We start from the raw sequence: 25326 nt of genomic DNA, 5'->3' as shown, positions 1-25326 counted from the left end.
GCCAATTTTCCACTCCTGGAATGTAAACTGCAGATAGGCAAGGAACATGTTTCTCTGCTCAAGACAGAATATGGTCCACCTCCCTTTGGGCAGCAAGGCTTCTGGTGCCCCCTTGGTGAATGATATAGGCCACTGCTGTGACATTGTTGGATTGTATCCTGACAGGAGCATTCTGCAACCTGGATGTCCAGGCTATTAGAGCCAGACATACTGCCTGAATCTCTAGGATATTGATGGGCAAGGTCGTCTCAGACTCTGACCACTTCCCTTGAACAGTGGTCTCTTCTAGAACTGCTCCCCAGCCCCATAGGCTGGCATCCATTGTTACTACTTTCCAGGAAACTGGAATGAAGGAATTCCCCTTCTGTAAATTCCTGGTTATCAACCACCAGTTGAGACTCTGGCGTACCTTTGGAGCCAGATTCATTGGATAATCCAAGGCTTGGATCCGTTTGTTCCAAGCAGACAGAATGCTGTGTTGCAACAGTCTTGAATGAAACTCAGCATAGGGAACCACTTCGAAGGAGGCTACTATCTTCCCTAATAGTCTCATGCAAAGGCGAATGGAAGGACCCTTCTTTGCCTTGACTGCCTGGACCAGCTCTCTTAGAGCGTTGACCTTTACCTGATGCAAGAACACCCTTTCCTGGGTGTTTTATCCAAATCTTCCCCAAACAATCTTTCTCCATGAAAGGGAAACCCAGCCAAGAGCTTCTTGCATGGTAACTCGGCTGAACAATTTTTAAGCCACAGATTCCTGCGCATATGTATCAACATAAGCGCAAGGCGAGACGCCTGATGGATGGAATCCTTAATAGCGTCCACTGCAAAGTATAGGTAGCTCAGCTAAACTTTGAGCCTCATCAGCTTGAGCAGGAAATTTTTTATAATCTGCTTGAGTTCATCCCGACGGGATAGACAGATGCCTATTGCTGCTACTGCAGGCTGTACCACCGCACCGCCTACAGCAAATGAGGCTTTTAGTAGAGATTCCAACTTTTTATCAGCTGCATCTCCAAATACTTGTACATTGTCCACTGGACAAGAATTAGCAATTTCTGAGATTGCGAAGTTGAGAAAGGTTCTTCAGATGCTGAATCCTCAGAAGATGAGTCACCTGAACCTCCTTCCCTCAAAGGTCCCCCACTGTTATCTGCCCATTGTTGTTCAAAAAAGGGGAAGGTCAAAGGCAGGAGAAGGGGACCTGCTGCATTTTATCACCTCCAGGGAGGATGACCCAAACAAATTGGCTATTTTTCCCTCCAAACCAACCAAAGCTAAATCGTCCTTGGTGACGAATGCAGAAGCTGACGTGTTGGGGGTAGCCACCATGCATGTGAGACAAGATGGCTCAGATTCGCCAGATGCTCCAGGTCCTTCAGGGGAGGATGGAACTGCGGGCGTGCGACTAGGAGCCTCAGGCTCTGACCGCAGCAACTTTGTACTCCCCCTGATGAATTACCCCTCCTACAGGCAGACAACATGTCCTAAGCACAAAAAAAGCAGAGGTACTAAACAAAATGCATCTACTGCCGAACTTTAGTCTAGCAATTTACATAATATGCTGCTATAAATGCTCAGTCTCAATGCTGAGTAAACATGCCCCTTGGAAATGCCTGTATCCACACACCCATATAGCTTACATGCCCTTGTGCGCTCTGTGTCTCTCCGTCAGCCAACCAGACACTCTCAGAGCTTTTAAGCAGTGAGCCTTGTGCTCCACGTGCACGCCGGCAGCGTTTAAGCCACACATCCCCTGTGGACTTAGGCTCCACCTTTTTTTCTTTTTTTTAAAGGATCCCTTTCCCGAGCCCTGCGCGGAGATAGCCGGCCCTGTAGTGAGGATGGATCGAGAGGGGTGGGGGTTGGAGGGAGGAGGGTCTTCAGCAGGGGGGAACCTAACCTCTCTGGTGGTGGATTGTCCCCCCAAACCCCTACTGATGGCTGACAGAGCATAAGAAATAGCAATGCTGCCACAGGAAGCCTTTGCTGACACTTGAGCAAATCACAGGGAAAGCAGGGAATGCTGGAAGCCAGGTATGTAGCTTTTACACCCACTAGTGGCAAAACACAGGCAAGGCATCGCATACTCACACCAGAAAGATCAAGTGAATCATATATATACATGCATTCCCTGTCTGTCTGACTTACCTGATCCCTGCCTCAGGACTGCTGGAAATCATCACAGACAGATCCAGCCTTCACCCATCACGGCGGGCCGTGTCATGCCAGACCTTCAAGGACCAGGTCCCCTTTCATGGGTCCACTCCCTTGGACCTGTACAGCACCACTGCCGGAAAACTCTTTGGCTGTATTAACATGACCAAGGTGCCGGATCCCAGGGTCCAGCTCTCAAAAGAGTAGCATTACAGGCAAAAACCTTGTTTCTTCTTGTACAAGGCCCGGGTACCATCATTTGGTTTTCAAACACTTTAGATGGATCCGTTTGCACAGCCCCTTGATCAGTCAGGGATTACTTAGCGGAGCTCTCTTAGCACTTCATCAACCATGACCAACACCTTAGACACTGGTGAAAAAACTAAGATACTCCCGGTATGGGAGGGGTTATATAGGGAGGGGCACTTCCTGTTTCCTTTCTGGTTATACCAGTGTTCATCACCTAAAGGTGGCCTATAACCCATATAGTTATTACTATGGTGCTCTGTGTCCCATGATGTATGATAAAGAAATGTTATTTGGGTACAGCGTCTCACTACCGCGCAATTGTCAGTTAGAATAACGCATTGCCGTTTTGCAAAAAATGGCCTGGTCATGAAGGGGGTAAATCTTCCAGTTAAAAATTGACTTTCCCATCCCATTGTGATGTATTTTTCTTAAAGTGGTTCTAAAACCTAAACATTTTTTACTGCATTCCTTGCATTAAGGTAAAAAATGTTTAGGCATAAATATCTCCCCCTTACCCCCTCCTTTACTTACCTGAGCCCTCATTCGATCCAGCGCTGCGCAGGTCTGCAGCTCTTCTCTCCCCTCACTTCCTGGTGCCACTGGCTTCACTGAGGCAGCAGAAGCTGCTGTCAATTTAAAGCCAGTGACCAGGGAGCAGGTAGATGTGTCTATAGATGCATACTGTGGGACTTGGGAGCAAGCCCGCATGAGTGCCCCCATAGGAATCAGCTTCCTATGGGGTAACTCGCTGGGGAGAAGGAGCACCAGCGGGGAACATGAGAAGAGAACAGGTAAATATAAACCTGTTTATTTTTTTTCTTGTAATTATAATTTGTAATCATTGTAATGTCTTGTTCTGCTAAACCAAATTCAAGATGCTGTATACTTTGATAACTACAGGAGATGAGACCTCTATATGACTGTCTTTCTTCATTTGTCATTTTCTTTTCTCTTTTCCCCCTTATTTTTAACCGAAAAACCCCCATCCCTCTTCTATCGTCTAACTTATTTCCCTCTCTTTACTTCTTTCATTTTTCTTGCTTTATTGACAATATGTAAGATGCACTGGACTCTGGTTTCCCTGAGCCCAATTTTCCAGATATACAAGATAGCCTCTGGATGCTTTTTTTTCTAGTTTATATTGGTGGACAATAATTTGTATTTTCTGACAAATATTTGTACTGTTTATGGTATTGCTTGGTACTGTCTTTACTATAATGCAATAACATTTATAGTAAAAAAAAAAAAAATTCCTTTACAATCTGAAGCCATCATTTTCTGTAAATTCAATGCACCATTGGTGTACTGAATGTCTCCAGAAATGTCATTTTCTGCTTGTGTGATTGGCTCAGTGATTTTATCTGAAGTCTAATGCCCCGTACACACGGTCGGACTTTGTTCGGACATTCCGACAACAAAATCATAGGATTTTTTCCGACGGATGTTGGCTCAAACTTGTCTTGCATACACACGGTCACACAAAGTTGTCAGAAAATCAGATCATTCTGAATGCGGTGACGTAAAACACGTAAGTCGGGACTATAAATGGGGCAGTGGCCAATAGCTTTCATCTCTTTATTTATTCTGAGCATGCGTGGCACTTTGTCCGTCAGATTTGTGTACACACGATCGGAAATTCCGACAACTGATTTTGTTGTCAGAAATTTTTATATCCTGCTCTCAAACTTTGTGTGTCAGAATATCCGATGGAAAATGTGTGATGGAGCCTACACACAAGGTCCTATCACACATTTTCCGTCGGACAATCCGACCGTGTGTACGGGGCATAAGACACAAGTCAAATCTGTCTACTAAGACACAAGTCAAATTTAGGCACTCCCTGAAATAGAAATTACATTTTTGGTGAGATACAAGAGTTAAATGCTTCTACTAAAGGGATGCCAACAGTTTTTCTCATCAGAACACTGAGAGCTCACCCAGTGATAATAATAAACCAGATCCTTCCATTCAGAATCAGTCTTTATAAGACAAAATTAATCAACAGCTATCTCTTCTCAGCGGTAAAATAAATCTGCAATAAAGTTTATTAAAATCCTTTAAAACAGCAAAGATCACTTTGATGGGATTCTTTTTCTCCAGGTACACTTTTAAGCAGTGATGGCTGGTGCTCAATATTTTTTTTTTGAGGGGGGGACAAACCAACAATATCCACCCCCCCCCCCGTGCAGGAGACAGGCAGTTAGGCGGGTTGATCCCCCCCACCGCGTGGGTGACAAACGGGAAGGTGGCGATCCATCTCCCACTTAGTGCGCGGTAGATGGATGGGAAGGCGCCAATCTGAGGCCTCCTTGCCTTAAGAGGCAGATGAGGAGGATCCAGGGTAGGGCTGCTGCTCGTCGCTCCGGGGCCATTGCTTCTCCTCCCTGGCCTAAGACTCCCTGGGATCTCAGGACCCGCTTCCTGATTGGCCAGGAGGAGAATCAGGAAGACAATAGCGAATATAGGGCGCAGTGCTCAGTACTGGAGACAGATGAAGCATCAAAAAAAAAAAGTTTAAAGCCAAGTTTAGTGGTTTATGTTAAGGCCCAACTCAGAGCTAGCCCGCAGGACAGTAACAGATCTAAACTAGCAAAAAGCAACAAGCCCCTCAATAGCGGTTTGGGTATGTGAAATGAATGAGATACAATCCTTGGATAAATTTATCTTAATTATCTTAATAGACGAGAATAGAATAGACGAGAAATCGATAAAACGATAAAACAAACTTTAAACACATGACAACAATGGGAAGAATTTCAAACCTCAGCAACATTTGTACAATACTTATGAGTTAAGCGAGCCCGGAACCCCTCTACACCCCTTGCCCCCTTTTTTCTCCCTTGGTCTTAATTTTTGATTTGTTTTGTTTCTTTCTTGTCTTGAGGTGTATGCTGGATGTTTGTTTCCTTTTGTTTTTGTGTATGTATGTATATGTGTTATATTTGTGTTATATTATCTGGTGGTACTTTTGAAGTTGGGATATGTTATATTAGTGACATGGTATAGAGATTACCCTACCATAGTATAAAGCCACTTACTTACATATATGAAGAGTAATAAGTAAGGGATCTAGAGGCATAGGGTTCCTTAGGGGTGGGATATATGATGGGATTTAATGAAAAATCTTTAAACAGTAAAACCTGGTCCTAAGATATAATGTTTAAACAATAAATAATTGATTTAGATTTGAGATCCAGAGGTGTTAAAATGGGCATCACAAAGAGTGGAAAAAATATAATAAGATGAAGGGGTATCTCTGGTATAGTGATTTTTCTTTATGTATCACAACATTCAATTTTGTAAGTGTTTAATGTGTGTTTGTATATCTTGTTAAAAAATGAGAAACGAATAAAAGAAAAATTGGAAAAAACTCAGATCTAGCCCAAGAAAAAAATCTGACTGTCCCCCCAGCATATGTAGCATATATAATTATTTTTTTCTAGATCTAATAGACAGGAACATTTTAAACCATGGTCATCCCAACTTCCTCTTAGCTAGTTCTGATAATAATGAAAGGTACCCCGAAGCCGCTGTTATTCTACAGATGTATTGCTGCCCCTCTTGCCGACATTATCACATTTAATGCAGGACCACTAGTCAATAATAAACCCCCATAGCGAAACTGTCTATTACATTGTCAGAAACTGGATCATCTGCTGGTGGCACTGTGGTTCTCGTACCTGAAGTATGAAGCCCTGATGTCCACCAAAAGGTGTCTACCAGTAGCCAACAGATCCCAGTAACTCTCCGCATCTGATGCTGGCTGCTGGGAAAGTATTTAGCCCCTCCTCTAGGTTTCTGAAGTGCTAAACCCATTTTAAAGCAGGAGCATTTAAATACAGGAAAAGGTGATCTGGGAAGTTGAAAAGGTGTTAAAGCGGAATAAAAGTTCTGCTGTCACAAATTGCGAGCAGGCAAGCTCTTTATTGGAAAGGAAACATGTAAAGTCTCTTCTGCAATACAATACACCTACCCGCCTGCTTGCCACATTCTCCTATATGGAAACTGAGCTGCACCTGTTCAGCTCAGCTTACATTTCTGGCATGGTCTTTGTGTGCTTGGGTAACTCACTGTCTGGCATGTGGAGGAGTAACATTATTCTGCAACGGCCAATGAAGATGACTAAAGACCAGCATCCAGAAGCAGATCCCGGCAGGGAAGGGGACTGTTGAAGGACAGGAAAGTTTTTAGCTCTGCTTTAATACTTCCCAGATACTTTCTCCCACGTTTGGAAAAGTTAAATGCAGAAGTGCAAGTATGCATGTAGAAAAAGTTAAAGAGTGAGTGCCATTAAAGCAGAACTTTACCCATAACAGTTTGATAAAAAATAATGTTCTTTAGCAAGGAACAAACATTCCACGTTAATAGTTATGCTACCAAAATGAGTGTGTGCTGTAAATTGCCTCTGGCATTGCTCCTGTTTATTCTTGCTGAAGGCTTCCATTTTGCTGAGGCCCAGAGTCCCTGAACAGCAGTAAATCCTAAAGCGAACTAAACCTATCAATTTAACAGTTTCAAAAAACAGTTACATTCCTGGAATGCCGGGATTGGTAACTGTCACATTTGCTTGTGTCCTCAACCAAACTCTCAAACCATCCAATGGCTGGTGTCATAACTGATCACATGTGCAGCACCATAGCAGTTACAGATCAAACAGAAGCAGCTTCCTTGGCTGTAAAGGATATGCTTTACAGCTGTCAGCAGATCGGCCTCTACAATTTTGTCAGTGCCTAAAAATGGAGAGCAACTGAGCATATGCAGTGCATTACTGGATTTTAAACCATATAGGCACTTTTTTTTAATGTTTTAAATTTTTGTTACACCTGCAAAAGGGGCCTGCCTGAAGAGATCTAGCAGGACTTAATTTTCTGACTAAAGTTCCACTATGAGTATTAGATTTAGTAGGAGTAAAGGATAGGTTTATTGGTTAAGTTTAGGGATTTTGCATAGGTTTACGGGATACTGTTAAAGTGGATGTAAACCCAATGTCATCCTTTCTAAACTACTGCCATAGGGGTTATCTATAAGGATATACATGCCTCCTGCATGTATCTTTACCTGTCAAATGTCTCCCCTCTGTCTGTTATTAGACCCGAAAAACTGCATATTCTGTGGGTGGGTCTGTTGTCTGGAGCTCGGTGGGTGGAGTCGTGATGTCAGTAGACTCCCCTCCCATCACTACACTTCCCTTGTCAATATGCATTTTCTCCTGTGTATTTCTAACACTGAACTTCTGCTGAACTTCTGCTATGATCTCTAACATCCAGTGAAAAGACAGGAAAGTAACCACATGACTTCAGCATGCCAAATCATGCTGAGGTGTGGAACAGCCAATCCTTGCAGAGCTGCTGAAGAAAGGAGTGGGGGAGGAAATTAAAAAATAATGCCGTGTCTTAGGCTAGTGCACGAGATATTGTAAATCACCTGTCACTCACAGCAAGGGGGAGGATTTGACAAAGTCTTTCTCAGTTTGTCAAGATTTATCTCACTGAACAATAAAAGAGGATTGCTCAGAGATGGATTAACTATGTGTGGCAAGACTGGGCTCAAATGATAGGAAATCTTATACTCTACAGTATGATAAAAAAAAAAAAAATTCAGGTTTACATCCACTTTAAGGAATAGGTAAGGGGGGGGGGGGTTTAGATTTAGAAATACACCATATTACCAAAGGTATTGGGACACCTGCCTTTACACACACATGAACTTTAGTGGCATCCCAGTCTTATGCCCTGTACACACAGTCGGATTTTCCGACAGAAAATGTTCAATGGGAGCCTTTTGTCAGAAATTCCGACCGTGTGTAGGCTCCATCAGACAGTTTCCATCGGAATTTCCGTCGCACAAAATTTGAGATCTGGTTCTCAAATTTTCCGACAACAAAATCAGTTTGCGTAAATTCCGATCGTGTGTACACAATTCTGATGCACAAAGTGCCACGAATGCTCGGAATCAAGCAGAAGAGCAGCACTGGCTATTGAACTTCATTTTTCTTGGCTCGTCGTTTGTGTTGTACGTCACAGCATTCTTGAAGTTAGGAATTTCCAACCAACTTTGTGTGACCGTGTGTATGCAAGACAAGTTTGAGCCAACATCCGTCGGAAAATAAACACATCCTTGAAAATCTAATGGAGTGTCCAGAGAGAAAACAGGGAAAGAATCCAACACCAAGAGATCAACAAACAGCAGCTACAGGCCTGATATTCTTGCACGCCTTTATCCAGACCCTTTGTCGCCATCTGTCTTTCTCGAGACCCCGAATTTTCCCTACCTCACCAAGAATCTCACACACCACCACCGGAACAGGAAGGACTTTCTGCAGAAGGGATACCTGACACCGTGCATTCCAGGTATAATATCGGACTACTAAGCTGACTAGAAAAAGAGTGTCCAAATCAAATCCCATGCGATTCTGCAATGCTCCATACACCCATTCAGCATAAGACATGCTAGGCAGGAAAGGAATATTCAGAGCCCTCCCCACCTTTTTATAGACTTCTATATTGAAAGGGCACTGAAGCAAGAAGTGGTCCATGGTTTCCACTTCACTCTGACACTCTGCTCTTGGGCAACCACGATTGTCCAAAGAGCGGCACTTCACGTTCCCCCTCACATAGAGCCTACCGTGGAAAGCCAGGCCTGGTCCCTAAATTTCAAGGGAATCCGCTCAAAATTTATTAAACGTAAACCCTCCCTCATAATATGACCTGGGCAATCCCTTAAGGCCAGTGGCACATGAAAGACAATACCCACGATCTTCTCACCCAGGAGTCTCCTAGGAAGGGACCTGATATCCTCCACTGTCACATGCCACCGTTTAAGAACTTTCAGGCACAGGGCAACATAAGCCGGGAGCTTACCGTGCTTGATCCTTAGGCTTTTCACTGGCCCGCCACTCTCCCAACAGCCCAGAAAAGGTCTAAACCAGATCAGGAAAATACCTACCCATCCAGGTGGTCTCTCTGCTAGCATGTTACCAAATTTGTGTTTCAAAAACATCAGAGAGAAGAACACAACCAGGTTGACCATCCCTAGGCCACCCTTCCACCTAGATACTGTAGGTAAGTCACATTCCGCACAAGATTCAGCCTGTTCCCCCATAATAATTGGAAGAAACAACTATAAATCCTGGTATAGCAAGACTCTGGCAAGATGCAAACAAAGCTAACATATAGAAAGGTAGGAATCAGGTAGGTCTTAATCAAGTCCACCCTTTCCCTCAAAGAGAGCCGCCACCCTTTCCAGCATTTCACCTTGACATCAGCATCATTCAGCCTGGCTTCCCAATTTGACTTACTGTAATCACCAGGGCCAAACTCGATGCCTAATACTTTGACTTTCTGCTGAGGCCTCGGGAAGGTGTCTGGAAGTGCAAAGCTCTCACCTCCCTCGCTCATCCAAAAAACTTCACTTTTATCACAGTTGACTTTGGAGCCTGATGCCTCGGAATACTGCTCTATAACTGAAACCACCTACTGCGCCTCCTCTGTCCCAGAGATAAAGACAGAAACGTCATCAGCATAGGCTACAACCCTCAAGGGCAGCTCACTAGTAATGCCCACCGACACCCCGCACAACAGTCCGCTCTCTAGCTTTCTGATGAAGGGGTCGATTGCGAACACGTATAGCAAAGGGCTCAGCGGACACCCCTGGCGCACCCCCAATCCAACCCTGAAGGGCCGTCCAACCCAACCATTAACAAGCATGAAGCTCTCTGCCTCTCTGTATAAAGTCTTAAGCCATCCAATAAACCCACCCTCCAGGCCATACTTGTCAAGGAGAAGCCAGAGGTACTCATGATTGACACGATCAAAAGCCTTCGCCTGATCCAGTGCCAGCAAATACTTTCCCCAGCCTTCAGCTCTGTAACGTTCCAGAGCCTCCCGGACAGCTAACACCGCTGATAAAGTGCTTCTGCCCTGTACCGAACAGTGCTGCTGACGAGAAAGCAATCTGTCTGCTACTGACGATAAGCGCCAGAAAATTATCTTCGCCAGAATCTTTCTATCGACATTGAGAAGGCTAATGGGGCACCATTTCTCAATCATCGAGGGATCCTTGCCTTTTGACAACAGAATCACAGCAGATTGTCTCATGGAGAGAGCAATTCCTCTTGCAGACAGCCGTTAAATACCTCCACAAGATAAGGTGCCAAGCTGGATTTGAAAGTCTTATAAAATTCAGCTGTCAATCCGTCTGGCCCAGGGGTTTTCTTAATAGCCAGACCATCTATAGCTTTGACTACCTCTTTTGCTGTGATTCCCCCTGTCAAACTTGCCAGCAGAATATTATTTCCCAGACCTGGTGTAGAATCCAGAAAACTCGACATCTTTGCCCAATCGAGGTACTTCTCCCCCAGAAGATCCACATAAAAAGACCTCGAGACCTCCAGGATCCCTGACCTGGATTTCGTCAAAGAGCCCGTACTATCCCTTAGCCCAACAACAGTCTTAACTGCTACGCTTTGTTTGCAGTTCTGATAAGGGTCGGCCGAGTGATATTTTCCATAGTCCCTTTCCAGAACCAAAGAAGCCGGTCATACTGATACTTCCTAAGGAGAAGTTTCACTTCAGAGATTTCCCCGGAATCTCCACCACTCGAAACAAGGCGATCAAGTTTTCTCCGCAGCTGCTGGTAGGCAATGTACCTACCAAGCTGTTTCCTTTTTCCTATGGCCTTGAAAAACCCACTAATCCGGCTTTTAGCAAGCTCCCACCACTCCGACTTACTGCTGCAGAAATCCAGGATGGTTACCTGAGCCTGAAAAAAATCCTCAAAAGATTGTCTTACCTCCTCGTCATCCAGCAGAGCCCAATTCATCCTCTAAATACCCTTTCCTTTAGGTGGCATATATGAAGCATTGAGAATAACAGACAGCAAAAGGTGATCAGAGAACTGCACCATACGGCACTCAGGAGCCGAAAAGGCAGAGTCCCCCTTTAAAAAAAAATCTATCCTGCTCTCACAACTGCCTTGCTTAAATGTGTACCCTGTGCTGTCTGGGCAATGCTTAATATGCGCATCTTCCAGACCTGCTTCCCTGGCTATCGTATTAAGAAAAACGCTATCATATATCTCAGGCTGTCAGTGGAGCCTTTCCTGTCTTTGGGCCTAGTAACAGTGTTAAAATCACCTCCAAAGACAACTTGCCGAGATGTAAAAAGGAAAGGCTTAATATTTGTAAAGAGGCATTTCCTCTCCCATCTAGTTTGTGGTCCATAAATATTTATTAAACGCAGATCATGCCCCTTCACAGAGACGTCTAAAGCCATACACCTTCCAATCTCTACCTCGTTAACCCGCTGACACGTTACCATGCCAGTAAAAAGTACTGCAACTCCGCTGTAAGGCTCGGCCGCAAGAGACCAGAAGGAGGGCCACGCCTCCACTCCCTCTTTGCCAGGTGGACATCGGGCAAGGCTATTTAGCCGAGTCTCTTGCAAAAATAAAATATCAGCATTCATCTCGCTGAGAAAAAATAAGGCCATATTACGAGCCCTTACAGATTTTATGCTGGCAACATTAATCGTTGCCAACTTTATCGGAGTGGGAACTGCCATCAGGATGATTGAGGTAGGCGTTTCTTAGCCTGAGCTTCCTCCCCTATTACTGGAGACCTTGACCTCTTTAGAGAACACTCAACCTCAACCTCCTCCATCTGAGACATAGATTTAGAAGACTCCTCCTCCCCCTCAGATAAGGACCCAAACTTGTTTCCCAGCGTTAGATCATCTACCTCTAAAGATGAAACCGAGGAGGCAGAGGTCAGGACTACCTTATTCCTCCTTCTCCCCACCTTGGTCCACTCTCCCTCCTCCCGTGAAACATTACCCTGAAAGACCTCATCTACATTATTACCAGTGGCAACTTCCCCCTTCTTCACCTTAGAACCTCTACCAGAGGTTTTACGCTGCCTTAGGGAAGGCCCTGATGAAGCTGCCACCTCAGATCTGCACGAATCTGCCCCTTTGGCAACCTCAGCCAATCTGGATGACTTATTTACTTTTGGAACACTGGGCACCTGAAACACTGGGGAAGAACACACAACAGAAGTAGACGCCGACACAGTAGGGAGCACAGACTGGGGAGCAGACACAAGAGGGGTCACACCTTCAGGTTGGGAAACTGACACCTGGGGGGGCCCTCAGGACTAGTTGAAACAGCTCCACCAACCCCTTGCTGCCCCCCACGTTCCTCCTCCTCCATCCTCAGCAGTTCTTCCACCACCTCTGGCTGATTATGGAGGGCTTCAGGGCAAAGGCTATAGGGGTGACCTAACTTGTTACAAAGATTACAACGAATACTATTGCAGTCTTTTGCAACATGCCCTGAGCCCTGACAGAGGGAACATTTCTGCACAGAACATGAGCTTGAAAAATACCCCTTTTCACCACAGCGATGACACAACTTTGGTTGCCCTGCATAAAAAGTAATAATCCTGTCACGACCTATAAAGGCAGACGAAGGGATGTGCTTAACAACATTACCTGTGACAAGCAGTTTTACTAACACTATCCATCCTCCTGTCCATATCCCCCTATCCCCCCTTCCTCAAGGGGGCTTGGACATCAGCATATCTTCTCCCCAACCACACCACCAGATCCGCAGCAGGAATGGACTCATTCCGTACTAGAATGGTGATGTTCTTATATAATGGCTGGCGAGAGACTACTTTGGGTGACAAACCTGCCCATCTTGGGAACTCCTTCCACCTCTGCTCATACCTCTCCCAAAAGACATCTAGTCCTTCCGCCTTGACAAAAGAGAGGTCATACTCATATGACCCAACTGGGCTGATAAGGGCAAAAATTCCTGCCGCTTTAAAACCTATCCCCAGAATACGGTCCACCACATCTCTCCTATTTGGGGAGGGGGGGGCCTTCTCCAGTCCACCTCAATTGGACCACATTGCGGCGTTTAAGGGAGCTACCAGATGGTATCAGATTGGCCTGACCTTCGCTCACATCATCCCTAGTGACCGCAGAATAACTGGCCCTACTCACCCTCAAGACAGGTGCAGCCACCGCTGCAGCATAGGAAATAACTGCACTCCTTGCAACATCCCGCACATCACTTTTAGTTACAGACCCCTCTTTAGATAAAGTAGTAACAACATTATTGTCAATAACAGATGGAGCAGAGACTTCTGACACAGAAATATTTACAATACCCTTGGTAATTCTTACTTCATTACCAGTAACTAAAGGGTTACCAACAGTGGAGATGTCCTTATCAGCACTCTTCACAGCAGAGTCTGCACACAGGTGGAAGTCTCAGCCAGGAGATGAGCTTACTCTCCACTGCCCTCTACTGCACCATCCATAGGAACTACACCTCCATTATGGTGTATAGGCAAGTCATGAACAAAAACAGCTTTTTCTGCCACCTGTTGTTTTAAAGGTTTTGGGGGGACATCATTATCCTCTTCTTCATCCTCAGATGATACAGACATGGCAAACTTGCGACCATGCAAAGGTGATTCCATTTCTGTGATTAACTTTAGCATATTTGCTCCCTTCACAGGCTCAGATGAATCATCTTGCTCCATAGCCTCCTGCTGCGGTGACAAGGGCACAGAACTTCCTTGGCCCGATGACATACTGGCAGTCAAAACACCTGACTGCTGATCACCGACAGCCTGCGTGCCAGAGCTTTCTCCACTTTCTGCAGGCATACTGATACTTGGCTAGGAATGTAAAGATTTTCCAGCATGCTGGCCAGAAACACAGTCCGAGCCCACAGAAACTTTTTTGCATTGCACTGATCTTTCTTTCTTGCACTCTGGTGATGCTTCTCCTCCACTGGACTCTATGGTCCCTCTGCGCATTGTACAGAAGCGATCATCATTGCCATATTTCTCCTTGAAAGCTCCGCTGGTTTCTTTCAATGCAGCCACCTATCTGTCTTCTCTTAGAACTGTGAAGCCGGTCATTTGCAATTTTTTTATGCTTGAAGTCAAACTTTAACTTCACCAGTACTTCCTCCTCGGCAATTCTCACAATCCTAGCACAAATCTTCCTTCTGTAGGCTGACAGGCTTTCACCTTTAGCTGGGCCATTTCCCAGGTCCTCAAACACTGGTATGGGAGGACCGGTACTCTGGCCATCCGGGGGATCCTCCCCTGGGTCCACCCCAGATTCCTGCATCCACTCTGGGTATAGGGAGTAATCAAGCTCCCTGGATCAGTAGGCCTCACTGGAGCTCAGGAGATCAGCAGTAGTGCAGCCACACCCTTTGCAGCTATAACAGCTTCAACTCTTCTGGGAAGGCCATCCACAAGGTTTAGGAGTGTGTCTATGGGAACGTTTGACCATTCTTCCAGAAGTGCATTTGTGAGGTCAGGCACTGATGTTGGATGAGAAGGCCTGGCTCGCAGTCTCCACTCTAATTCATCCCAAAAGTATTCTATCAGGTTGAAGTCCTACTCTGTGCAGGCCAGTCAAGTTTTTCCACCCCAAATGCACTCATCCATGTAGAAGACATGGCTGCAATAGTTTTCTATTTTTTAGGCTTTTTTCGCTTTTATAATCACCAGGTGATTCTGTCCAGCAAATGTGGCAGTTAGAAGGTTGAGACAAACCATTTACCACTGACAGGGGTGCTTACAATGGATATCTGTTATTCATTTATGTAAAAACTTTATCTCAAACTAAGAAAAAAAAATGTTGCTGTAACTGCTTAAAGCGGGGTTCCACCCAAATTTTGAACAATATCTGTATGTACTCTCTTCCTTGCCTAGATGCTGACATGCCATTTAAAAAAATTTAAATCGCCGTAATTACCTTTTATTTTTCTATTCTTCTTTGCAATTCCTGGTTCTCCTCCCATGGGAGTAGGCGTGTTTCTAGCCTCTCCCAGACTCCTGGGAGCTAGTCTCAGACTTCCCAGGATGCCACTGAGCATGTGCGGGAATGAGCAGTGAATGCTGGGAGCACAGCATTAACCACATCCAGGAAATAAATGCTTGTGGGCTTCAAATGCCCACAATGAAGATGGAAACCGCCTGCAGTGAATAATATAAGTTATTCTTTCCGACGAAATCTGACACAGGCGGACACATTACACACAATATGTGAGTATGTAATGCTGAGAAGAAAAGTTTGTGAATGAACTCAAAAAAAAAAAAAAACGATAGATAGGTGGACCCCCGCTTTAAGTTACCTGGAGTTTAGCTTAATCTACTAAATGCATTTTAAACTGGGCATACACCAGTTGCCTAGTCGCATTTTGCGAGGGGAAAATGAGGGCTGCCTGGGAGCGGGGGGGGGCTGGCAGGCGGGGTTGGATGGGAGCTCTTCTCCCAATGATCGCCTAGAGGAATAGAGAAGAGAGAGTTGGCCGAATCATCAACGCACGGATCATCGCTGTAACAGTCGTTTTTAGAATTGCCGAGTGTTCCCCGCACTCGCTGTTACATACAGCCTCGCCTCCTGGCCCGGGTACTTTGATAGACAGAACACCCGTCCAATTCCGGGACGTGTGACGTATATCAAAGTCCCCAGGCCAGGAGGCGGGGCTGTATGTGACAGCAAGCCATGGGAACATACGCCAATTGCAATGAAAGCTGTTACAGTGATGTTCTGTGCTCTGATGATCCGGCTGGCAATCCTCTTCCTCTCCTCTCTTCCCCTGCACAGGTAGGCTGCATTGATGGACACAGGTAGGCTGCATTGATGGACACAGGTAGGCTGCATTGTTGGACACAGGTAGGCTACATTGTTGGGCATAGGGGAAGCGGCATTGATGGATACAGGTAGGCTGCACTGATGGGCAATGATAAAGTTGTTGTTAATATTTAATTTTATAATGTAATTCTGCATAAAACATTTAGGTGTAATTTCATGAGATCATTTATGAGAGCGTGTTTAGGGGCGGAATTATGGGCAGGTCAGGGTAGGGTTTTGTTGGGGCAACTGGTGGCGAGTAACCCTTGAGGCCCGGCTAGTAGCTCAGGACTTGAAATTTTGAGCCCTGGCATACACTATTAGGTTTTTTTTATTCAGTCAGATTCCTCCATCTACAAACAATGAAATGCATGGATGAATCTCTTCCACCGAGACATTGTATTCTGACAGCTACTCCCACTGCCGTCAGAATACACTGATCCTGATCAGTGGCTGCAGCCTCTGATCGAGAAACGTTTTTCAGCACGTTTCTTTGAAAGAAAGTAAATTAAACGACTAATTTCTGTTGAGGGAGCACAGCTCACACTGATCAAAATCTATTTCATGAACTAGCCAGCTTAAGGCCCCTTTTCACATGGGCTTTCCGATCAGGTCCACCTGTCAGTTTTTCAGGTGGACCTGATCAGATACTCCATTTAGCCCTATGGAGTGGCGGATGTCAGCATTGACATGTCCACTGACATCCGCCGATATCCGATCCGATTCTGTCTATGAAATCCAGACGGATGGAAACCCCATTTTCCATCCGTCTGGAGAATCGGATTGGATAGGATCGGATTAAAATGGACAGGTGGTCGGTTTTCATCCAATCTCTGTAGAGGACAGTGGGGCTTTGACAGGTCCATCTCTGCACAGTGAGCGGAGACGGACCTGTCATCTGCCTGCTCAACGGGGATCAGCGGATCGATCCCTGCTGAGCAAAGAGGAGTCCATACATGGACAAGCCCGTGTGAATGGGCCCTGCCACTGATCTTTCCTCAGACTGACAATGCTGCTCAATGTTCAAGGATGTCTCCATTGCTCCTTCATCCAGAGCGGAGATACCCTAAGACACTGGCCAGATCACCAGGTGAAAATTAAGGAGGAAAAAAGCCTAAAAAAAATAAAAATGAATGCACCCCTTTCATTTAAGGATTGATAAGCTGCCGTGCATTAAATTTTTCTGGTTTTTGATTTAAACAACAGACACAAAACTTTCATTTAAATATATGCTTATTGGTTAAAAGTTTATACTGTGGGCAAAATGCTAACTATATGCAGGCCTTGGTGAGCACCTGGCCCAATACCTGTTGATATCATAGGGGTGATGCAATTTCACTCCATAATTGTGTGCTTTATTTTCCTTCTTTACCTCTATACAAGAAACTGGTCACTGGTATGGTCTGGATACACAAATAGAATTGGCGCAAAACACAAGCATTGGTGTGTGCCTACAGAACTCGGGTGGCACTAATAAAAACAAGATGTGTCAAGTTAACAAATTTATAAGAATATCATAAATTTAATGTGGTATTCCATAATGTCCATACATGGATTATACTTAGAAGGCAGCTTAGTGGGAAGCAAGAAGCAGCTTGGGAACAACTGGAGAGGAAACACAAGCGCCAATCTGAGTGTAGCATGTATGGTAATTTAATACAGTTAAAAGAACTGGTACTCACAAGGATAACAACATCAAGAGCATTGAGCACTGAGGTGCAGCCACATCGGTGAAGTGGGACACTCAGAAGGATGTCGCTGGTGGATCCCGGCGCTTCCTGGAGCCGTGGAACACACAGGGGACCGATGACGATGAAGGCCTAAAGAAGGCTCTGCAAACATGTTGCATTTACCTTGCATCATGTCCAGGAAGTGACGTCATCATCGGTCCCCTGTGCGTTCCACGGCTCCAGGAAGCGCCAGGATCCACCGGCGCCATCCTTCTGAATGTCTATACTGCAGTGGCCATCCTGATGTCCCGCTCCACCGATGTGGCTGCACCTCAGTGCTCAATGCTCTTGATGTTTTTATCCTGGTGAGTACCAGTTCTTTTAACTGTATTAAATTACCATACATGCTACACTTAGATTGCTGCTTGTGTTTTTTCTCCACTGGTATGGTCTGGAGCTGCATTGTTCACTGGTGCTGGTGTATTGTAGTGCTGACTGTTTAAATGTTTGTAACTTTATTATGAAAACTAAAAAAAAAAGAATTAAAAAAAATTATATATATATATATATATATATATATATATATATATATATATATGAAAGGAGTGAAAGGAGTCCATCACTACTTGCAGAGAATATTAGCCACTGGCACCATATTTTCAAGACAACATGCACAGGCCCAAATGTAGAGACACAAGGCAGTGAGAACAGAGACAAATGTTGAGACTGAAGGCTCAAAGAGCTCTCTTCCAAAAAAAAATATTTGAGGGGGTCAACTGACTTCTGGCAAAGAGAAGACGGGGACGGGGATGGGGGAGGAGAGGTGCGAGGAGGCAGAAATATTGGCAGCTGTGGCATCAACAAGAATAACTAGGAAAAGTGTTTGGTCTTAGTTAAAAATATACAAAATACATTTATTGATTTTATTAGTAGCATCGGCAGTGGTATTTTGGTAGTACTCTGTGGTCCAGGTATGATTCACATAATTTAAAGTCAGCTTCTCAGTCACAATTCCCCACACTGCGTTGAAGGCTCTATCTGACATGGAACGTGCAGTAGGGCAGGCTAGTACATCAAGCGCATATTAAGCCAAGTCCAGCCAGTGATACATCCTTAATACCAAGCAGCCCATGGTATGGCCAGTAGTAAAAATAAAAGTAAAAAATAAGTAAAAAGTAAAAAGAATGAAGAATATTTAAAAAAATGTAATTCTGTAAATGTTTTTCAAAAATTATTTACACAGATAGTGATAGCAGGAGGGAAATTAATAATGTGGGACTACCCAGGTCATGAAGAAGGGGCGGTTTTTGCCATCTAGTGTAGAAGCATTAGGGTGCCGAGCTGGCATACCAGTATTGGGCTTGTGAAGGGGGGAGGGGTATTGTTTAGTGTCATTTTCACACATAACCTTGCCTGGCTGGAGATGACAAGGAGTCAACCACCTCTCTGTCTGCAAGCAGCTCTAGCCCTGTATATCTTCTGTACTCCAGGCATACAAGCTGCAACACAACATGGCAATATTTAGTCAGGGATGTTGCATATGCTTTGGGCCATGTGTGGGGAACTGCCAGTTCCAAGGAGGTGGAGGATGAGGCCAGTATGGGAAGAGGGTACAGGTGACTGAGCTGTGGTAGGCATCACCAGCTCAAGCGGTGTTCCCCCTCCTGCATTCTTCCCAGCCACCAGAATATTGGCCCAATATATAGTGCCCCTGCCTAAACATGTGTTTATAGTCATGTGTACCCTACCAATGACAGCATGGCCCAGTGACATAGACACATTGCATTCAGCATGCATGCTGGAAGAGATGGCTTTCTTGGCTGGGAGGCTGGATAATTGCCACATGTAGCGCATACCATAAACACATGGAAGGGGGTTAATTCTATGATCTGGAATGGGAGCAGCTGCCAGGCCAGACGTTTTGCCAAGATGGCATTAAGATGCTGGGCATGGGGGGTTCTTCTGCTGCAGCAATTGTGAAATAGACACATGCCATGAGAAGGATACTGCTGGAGATGGTGGGTCAGGTGTAGAAGGATTCTGCAAAGTTTCAAACCTTCTCTCGACCCACCTCTGAATGAACCCATGACCATATCACTAGAGGTCACAGATGTGTGGCACATGCATCAGGAGAATGTTGTGGAGAGGATGAGATGCAGAAAGTGAAGAATGAGGAGGAGTGTAGGTCTTTTGCCCTCCACAGTCATGATGCTTTTTCCTCATCCTCAGTATCTGAAAGGAGGAATTCTTGCACATGACCAAGATCATTCTACTGCTGCAAGTCAGTATTAATGTGATCAAATCAACCCGACAACAGGCTGCTCTACGTTTCAGAAGAGGGAGGCTTTTTCAACCACTCAACTATCTCCTGCATGTGCTATGGTCATATAAAACAGCCACTACTATAAAAAAAAGCAGACATGTCCATAACGTAGATGGTGTGGTCTGACCACCACTTTGTCCTGTAAAACCTGCTTGCCTCCTACTAACTCAGCAGAAACTTTGCCTCTCACTTTAGCACTGCCTGGTATTTTTAATAGAGAGTTTTTAATAGAGAGGATTGTCTTATTTAAAGGTAGCTATGGCAAGGGGGGGAATAAATATGTGGTTCTTTGGTGAGCACCACTTTACTGTACAACCATGTGTTGCAAACAAAAGGACAGCTTTCCTTCAGCAACAAGTGTATGCTGTGCATCCCCAAAAAAATTACCCTGGCAAAATAAAATAAAATATACATCCCCAGAGTCTGCACACCCACCCCTTCACACTATTCATGGTCTGCATGCAGCACCAGGCAGCTCCAACCGCATAAACTTTTGACTCATTCACACTGTCAGTAGGCTTCCACAGCTAAACAGCAACTACAGTTGTTGCTGACAAACACAAAAAGTTAATAATAAAAAAGACTGTTGGGTCTTTGAACTGCTGCGCCACTGGACAATCTGTATGAAGTGGAGGGCTTTAGCTTTTTTCTATAACTTTTAAATCTGTTGTAGCTGCTACTTTTACTGGCCAATTCATGCCTATTACTACTGAAACAACTTAAAAAAAAGCCTTTTTGTAGATTAAAATGAATCAGTTTAGGGTTCTGCTGCTGTATTTAATCCAACTAAAAAGTAAAAAAAAAAAAATGCGCATTCAAAAATTGTAAAACAAGATTTCAATGTTTTTGAAGCTGTCCGTGAAAATTGTACAGTTCAGTAACACTACATACAGTTCAAAGGCATCCCCAAGTACGTAATTTAAGGGATTGCTGTTTTTTCCATGTCACCCTAAACTTTGCATTTAAGGGAAGCGCTCCGACTGCATGGTATTTAAAAAAAGTATTTTGCTTACTTAAATTGTCCCCCATGGCGGTGCCCAGATCCCCATTATTTTTTGGACACTAGCTTGCCTATTAACCTTGGAGATGGCCAGAATTTAGTATCAAGATTCACCCCCCCCCCCCCCCCCCCATAATTTCAATAGGATTCACTGTCAAATTCAGGCTTTGCAAATGTTAAGCAGAATTCATCAAACCCTCTGTGAATTGAACCTGCTGGTTTGTACATCCCTACTTTAGGGGTTTTGTTAGCTTATTAGAGGTCAGGGGTTGGGTTAAAATTAAGACTATATCATTCTGGCCATATTTTTAGTTATGGGGTAGTAAATATCAGCATTCTCCACTATAATATGAATGCCTTGGTTCTACTATGTGTTTCAGTATTTGGAGACTGGTCACTGCCACGGCAGGATTGAAGCTGAAGCTACTTCCACGTAAACTCTATTTTAAAAGATCTTTTTATTGCATTTAGTTCATACTGACTTGAAAAAAAGTGAAAATAAAACTCCAATCTGCACAATGCCGCATGCAGGAAAAGCAAATACAAATCTAAAAAAATATATATTAAAAAGTTCTGGTTCATGGTATCATTACCTAATATGGGAGCATTCCCTTTCTATGAATACAAGTTGGGAATGGGAAGTTGGGAATGGGGTAATTAAAAATGCCCATGGTAAATATGCCTAACCTGTATTTATAGTGAATATGAAAAGTTAATGACTATAATATGTGAAAAATTCACACTATTTGCTAATCGAGTGTCCATAACATTCATGCAACATAAGCAATGAAAAAAATATGACACTGCTACAGATGTCAGTGTCTTACTCTTATTTTGTGTGTAATATCACACAAAATTGCTATTAGTTTTCAGATTCTTTCCAATGTTTATCACTTTTATATGCATATGTATAGTTTTAGTAAACTTTAGTAAAGTAAAATATGTATTTTTTTTTCTAAGGAACTGTTAAACTTCTGGCAGTATTTCACTATAGAGACAACAGTGTGACACAGGTATTAGTAGTTAAAAAGCTTGAAATATACCACGTAATGGTGGCCATACACATAACAATCTGATAAAACGATTCTTCACAAATCGGACAATGTGATTCAATCTTTGAATTGTTGAAAAGACACGAAATGAGGGGTTATTTACGAAAGGCAAATCCACTTTGCACTGCAAGTGCACTTGAAAGTGGCTCTAAATCTAAAGGGTAGATCTGAGATGAGTGGAAGCTTTGCTGATTTTAACATCCAATCATGTGCAAGCTAAAATGCTGTTTTTTATTTTCCTTGCATGTCCCCCTCGGATCTACAGCGACTTTACTTCCAAGTGCACTTTCCAGTGCATTTTCAAGTGCACTTGCAGTGCAAAGTGAATTTTCCTTTAGTAAATAAACCCCAATGGGTTGCTTTACTAAAACTGGAGAGTGCAAAATCTGGTGCAGCTCTCTATAGAAACCAATAAGCTTCCAGGGGTTTTTTTTTGCCAAAGCTTAATTGAACAAGCTGAAATTAGAAGCTGATTGACTACCATGTTAGGCTGCACCAGATTTTGCACTCTCCGGTTTTAGTAAATCAACTTCAATGTGTTATCAATCAATTTTGAGCAAAACTGTTTGATTTATTTATCTTATTTATTTATTACAGGTACTTATATAGCACCATCAATTTACGAAGCACTTTACATATTTAATCTAAATGATTCTGTTTTGTCTAGATAGAAAATATGATAATAAGTAAGCAGGTAGATTGATATGATGCTTAAATATATGACTCTTTGGACAGTTTTTTCCATCTGCTGTAAATCAATTGACTATAATCATATATAAAATCGTATATAATCGTATATAAAAATCGCTCAGTGTGTGGCCACCATCACATACATTTTTTTCCAACTGAACTAACATATCATAATAAATGACGGAAACTCAAATCCTATATTCCCCATTCACTTTTAAGAACAAAATCTAAATGCACAAGTATATATGTTGGCTAATAATACTATTCTATAAGACTTAATAAAATGTGTAAGGCACAATGACCAATTGATGGGAATCAAATAAACTGACATTTGGTTTCTATGGGTAACTGCAGTTAGATTTTGCTCTCTTTTTTGTTGCTCTTTTGTACAAGCTCATTATAATTTTATTTTTGTTTTCTTAAACATGAAAACTATGTTCATTTACAGAGACTGTGTGTGTATATTTATAGTAAATAATTAAAATGCACTGCAGTGTTTACATAACAGAATATGTACTTGTTACAGAGGATTAAATATTCTTTTCTCTCTCTAGTATGAAACAATGGATACAAGATAACATCCCCCTTAGGATGAAAAACTACAACTGGGAAACAAGCTACCCAAGGAGTGTGAATACAGACAGATGGGTGACCCTGGATCCTATCATAGAACTATGGTGCTGTGCTGGGAAGGAGCTGCTCTTACATCTGGTACACTACACATCATGAAGAATAATTGCCTTGTACAAACTTACAAAGTCAGCTTTCTTTTTGGGATGTGAAATAAAAGTTCCTCTTCTTTAATCTTCTTCTTTTCTAGGTGAGATTAAGCGCTGCCTTGAGGTGACAGTCCACATTCTCCTGGATGGATCAGTGTAATGACAGGAGGCTTCTAGGATCTCTCCATAGATTGCTGTATAGATAGATGGTGAAGATGTCCCCTTGTCATAGGTAAGGGGCAGTGAGAGAGGGAGCAGTCCTTCTCCTCCACTCTGCATTGATCTGTGATCTGCGCTCGCTGTTCAGAGCTGCTAATTAAAGTCCTTGGGAGTCACCGAGTCGGGAATGCAATAGAAGGAGCCAGTCAGTGCTCGGGCTTCTGCTGACAACACACCTCCCTCCCACCAACCCACAGAGCCATCTATTAATATTGTACAGCTCTATGGAAAGTCAGGAGTTCCCCAGCAGAAACCAGGAGATGGTCTCTGGGACCGCTCTGGTGAAATGGACACAGAAGACAACCCTGTCCAGGGAGCATCATGTGTACTGGAACATTGTCTTCCTCCATGCCAGAACTTCCTCAATGTGTTCATCCTACCATTCCTTTCTCTAACTTCTACCATCAAATTATCAGGATTTAATTTACAGAATACACACAGAATCACCGATGTGCAGGAATATCTTTCTCACCCCCTCCTCTCACCCTATCCCTCTTCCTCTCTCTCCCTCTCCCTCTCCCCCCTCCTCTCTCTCTCTCTCTCTCTCTCTCTCTCTCTCTCTCTCTCCCTCTCTCACTTCCCCCTCTCTCTCTCTCTCTCTCTCTCTCTCTCTCTCTCTCTCTCTCTCTCTCTCTCTCTCTCTCTCTCTCTCTCACTTCCCCCTCTCTCTCTCCTCCCCCCTCTCTCTCTCTCTCTCTCTCTCTCTCTCTCTCTCTCTCTCTCTCTCTCTCTCTCCTTCACCTCCCCCCCTCTCTCTCCTCCCCCTCGCCCTCTCTCTCCCCCTCTCCCCCCTCCCTTTTCTCTCTCCCTCTCTCTCCCCCCTCTCTCCCTCTCTTCCTCCCTCTCCCCCTCCCTCTCTCTCCCTATTCCTCTTCCCCTCTCTACCTCTCTCCCTCTTTCTCCCTCCCCCTCTCCCCCCCTCTCTCGACCTCCTCTCTCGACCCCCCCCCCCACTCTCTCCACCTGCCTCACCTCCCCATCCCTTTCTCCTTCTCCTTCTCCCCCTCTCTTTCTCCTTCCCTCCCTCCCCCACTCCCCCTCTCCTCCCCACTCTCTCCCTTTCTCTCCCCCCCCTCTCTTTGTCTCTCCCCTCTCTCCCTCTTCCTGTTTACCCCTCTCTCTCTCTTTCTCTCTCTTTGTCTCCCTCTTCCTCATGCTCTCTCCCTCTCTATCCCTCTTCACATCTCTCTCTCACTCACCTCCCCCCCTCTCTCTCCCTCCCTCCCCCTCTCCTCCTCCCTCTCTCTTTCTCTCCCCTCTCTCTCTATCTGTCTCTCCCCTTCCCTCCCTCTCCTCTCACCCTCTCCCCCTCTCTCGCTCCCTCCCTCTCTCTCCTTTTCTCCCTCTCTCTCTATCCATCCTTCTCTCTCTCTCTTTCCCTCCTTCCCTCTCCCTCTTCCTCCCTCCCCCTTTCTCTCTCTCTCTCTCTCTCTCTCTCTCTCTCTCTCCCCCCCTCCCCCCCTCTCTCTCTCTCTCTCTCTCTCTCTCTCTCTCCCTCTCCCTCTCCCTCTCCCTCTCCCTCTCCCTCTCCCTCTCTCCCTCTCCCCTCTCCCTCTCTCCTTCTCTCCCACTCCCTCTCTCTC

The 25326-nt window shown here is 44.4% G+C and overlaps 1 protein-coding gene across 1 annotated transcript in view; it reads right to left on the bottom strand.

Moving 5' to 3' along the window:
* Positions 1-24137, bottom strand: part of NPY2R (neuropeptide Y receptor Y2) — a 136596-nt gene extending 112459 nt beyond the window's left edge. Inside the window, exon 1 of the mRNA XM_073605570.1 lies at positions 23561-24137. The gene's annotated coding sequence lies outside the window, so the exon portion shown is untranslated. The remainder of the gene's footprint in view (positions 1-23560) is intronic.
* Between the last annotated feature and the right edge of the window lie 1189 nt (positions 24138-25326).

This window comes from Aquarana catesbeiana, linkage group LG01 (assembly GCF_042186555.1).
Source record: "Aquarana catesbeiana isolate 2022-GZ linkage group LG01, ASM4218655v1, whole genome shotgun sequence".
In the NCBI taxonomy this organism is placed as follows: Eukaryota; Metazoa; Chordata; class Amphibia; order Anura; family Ranidae; genus Aquarana; species Aquarana catesbeiana.
The sequence above is the reverse complement of the archived record's forward strand: the minus strand, read 5'-3'. Positions and strand labels throughout refer to the sequence as shown.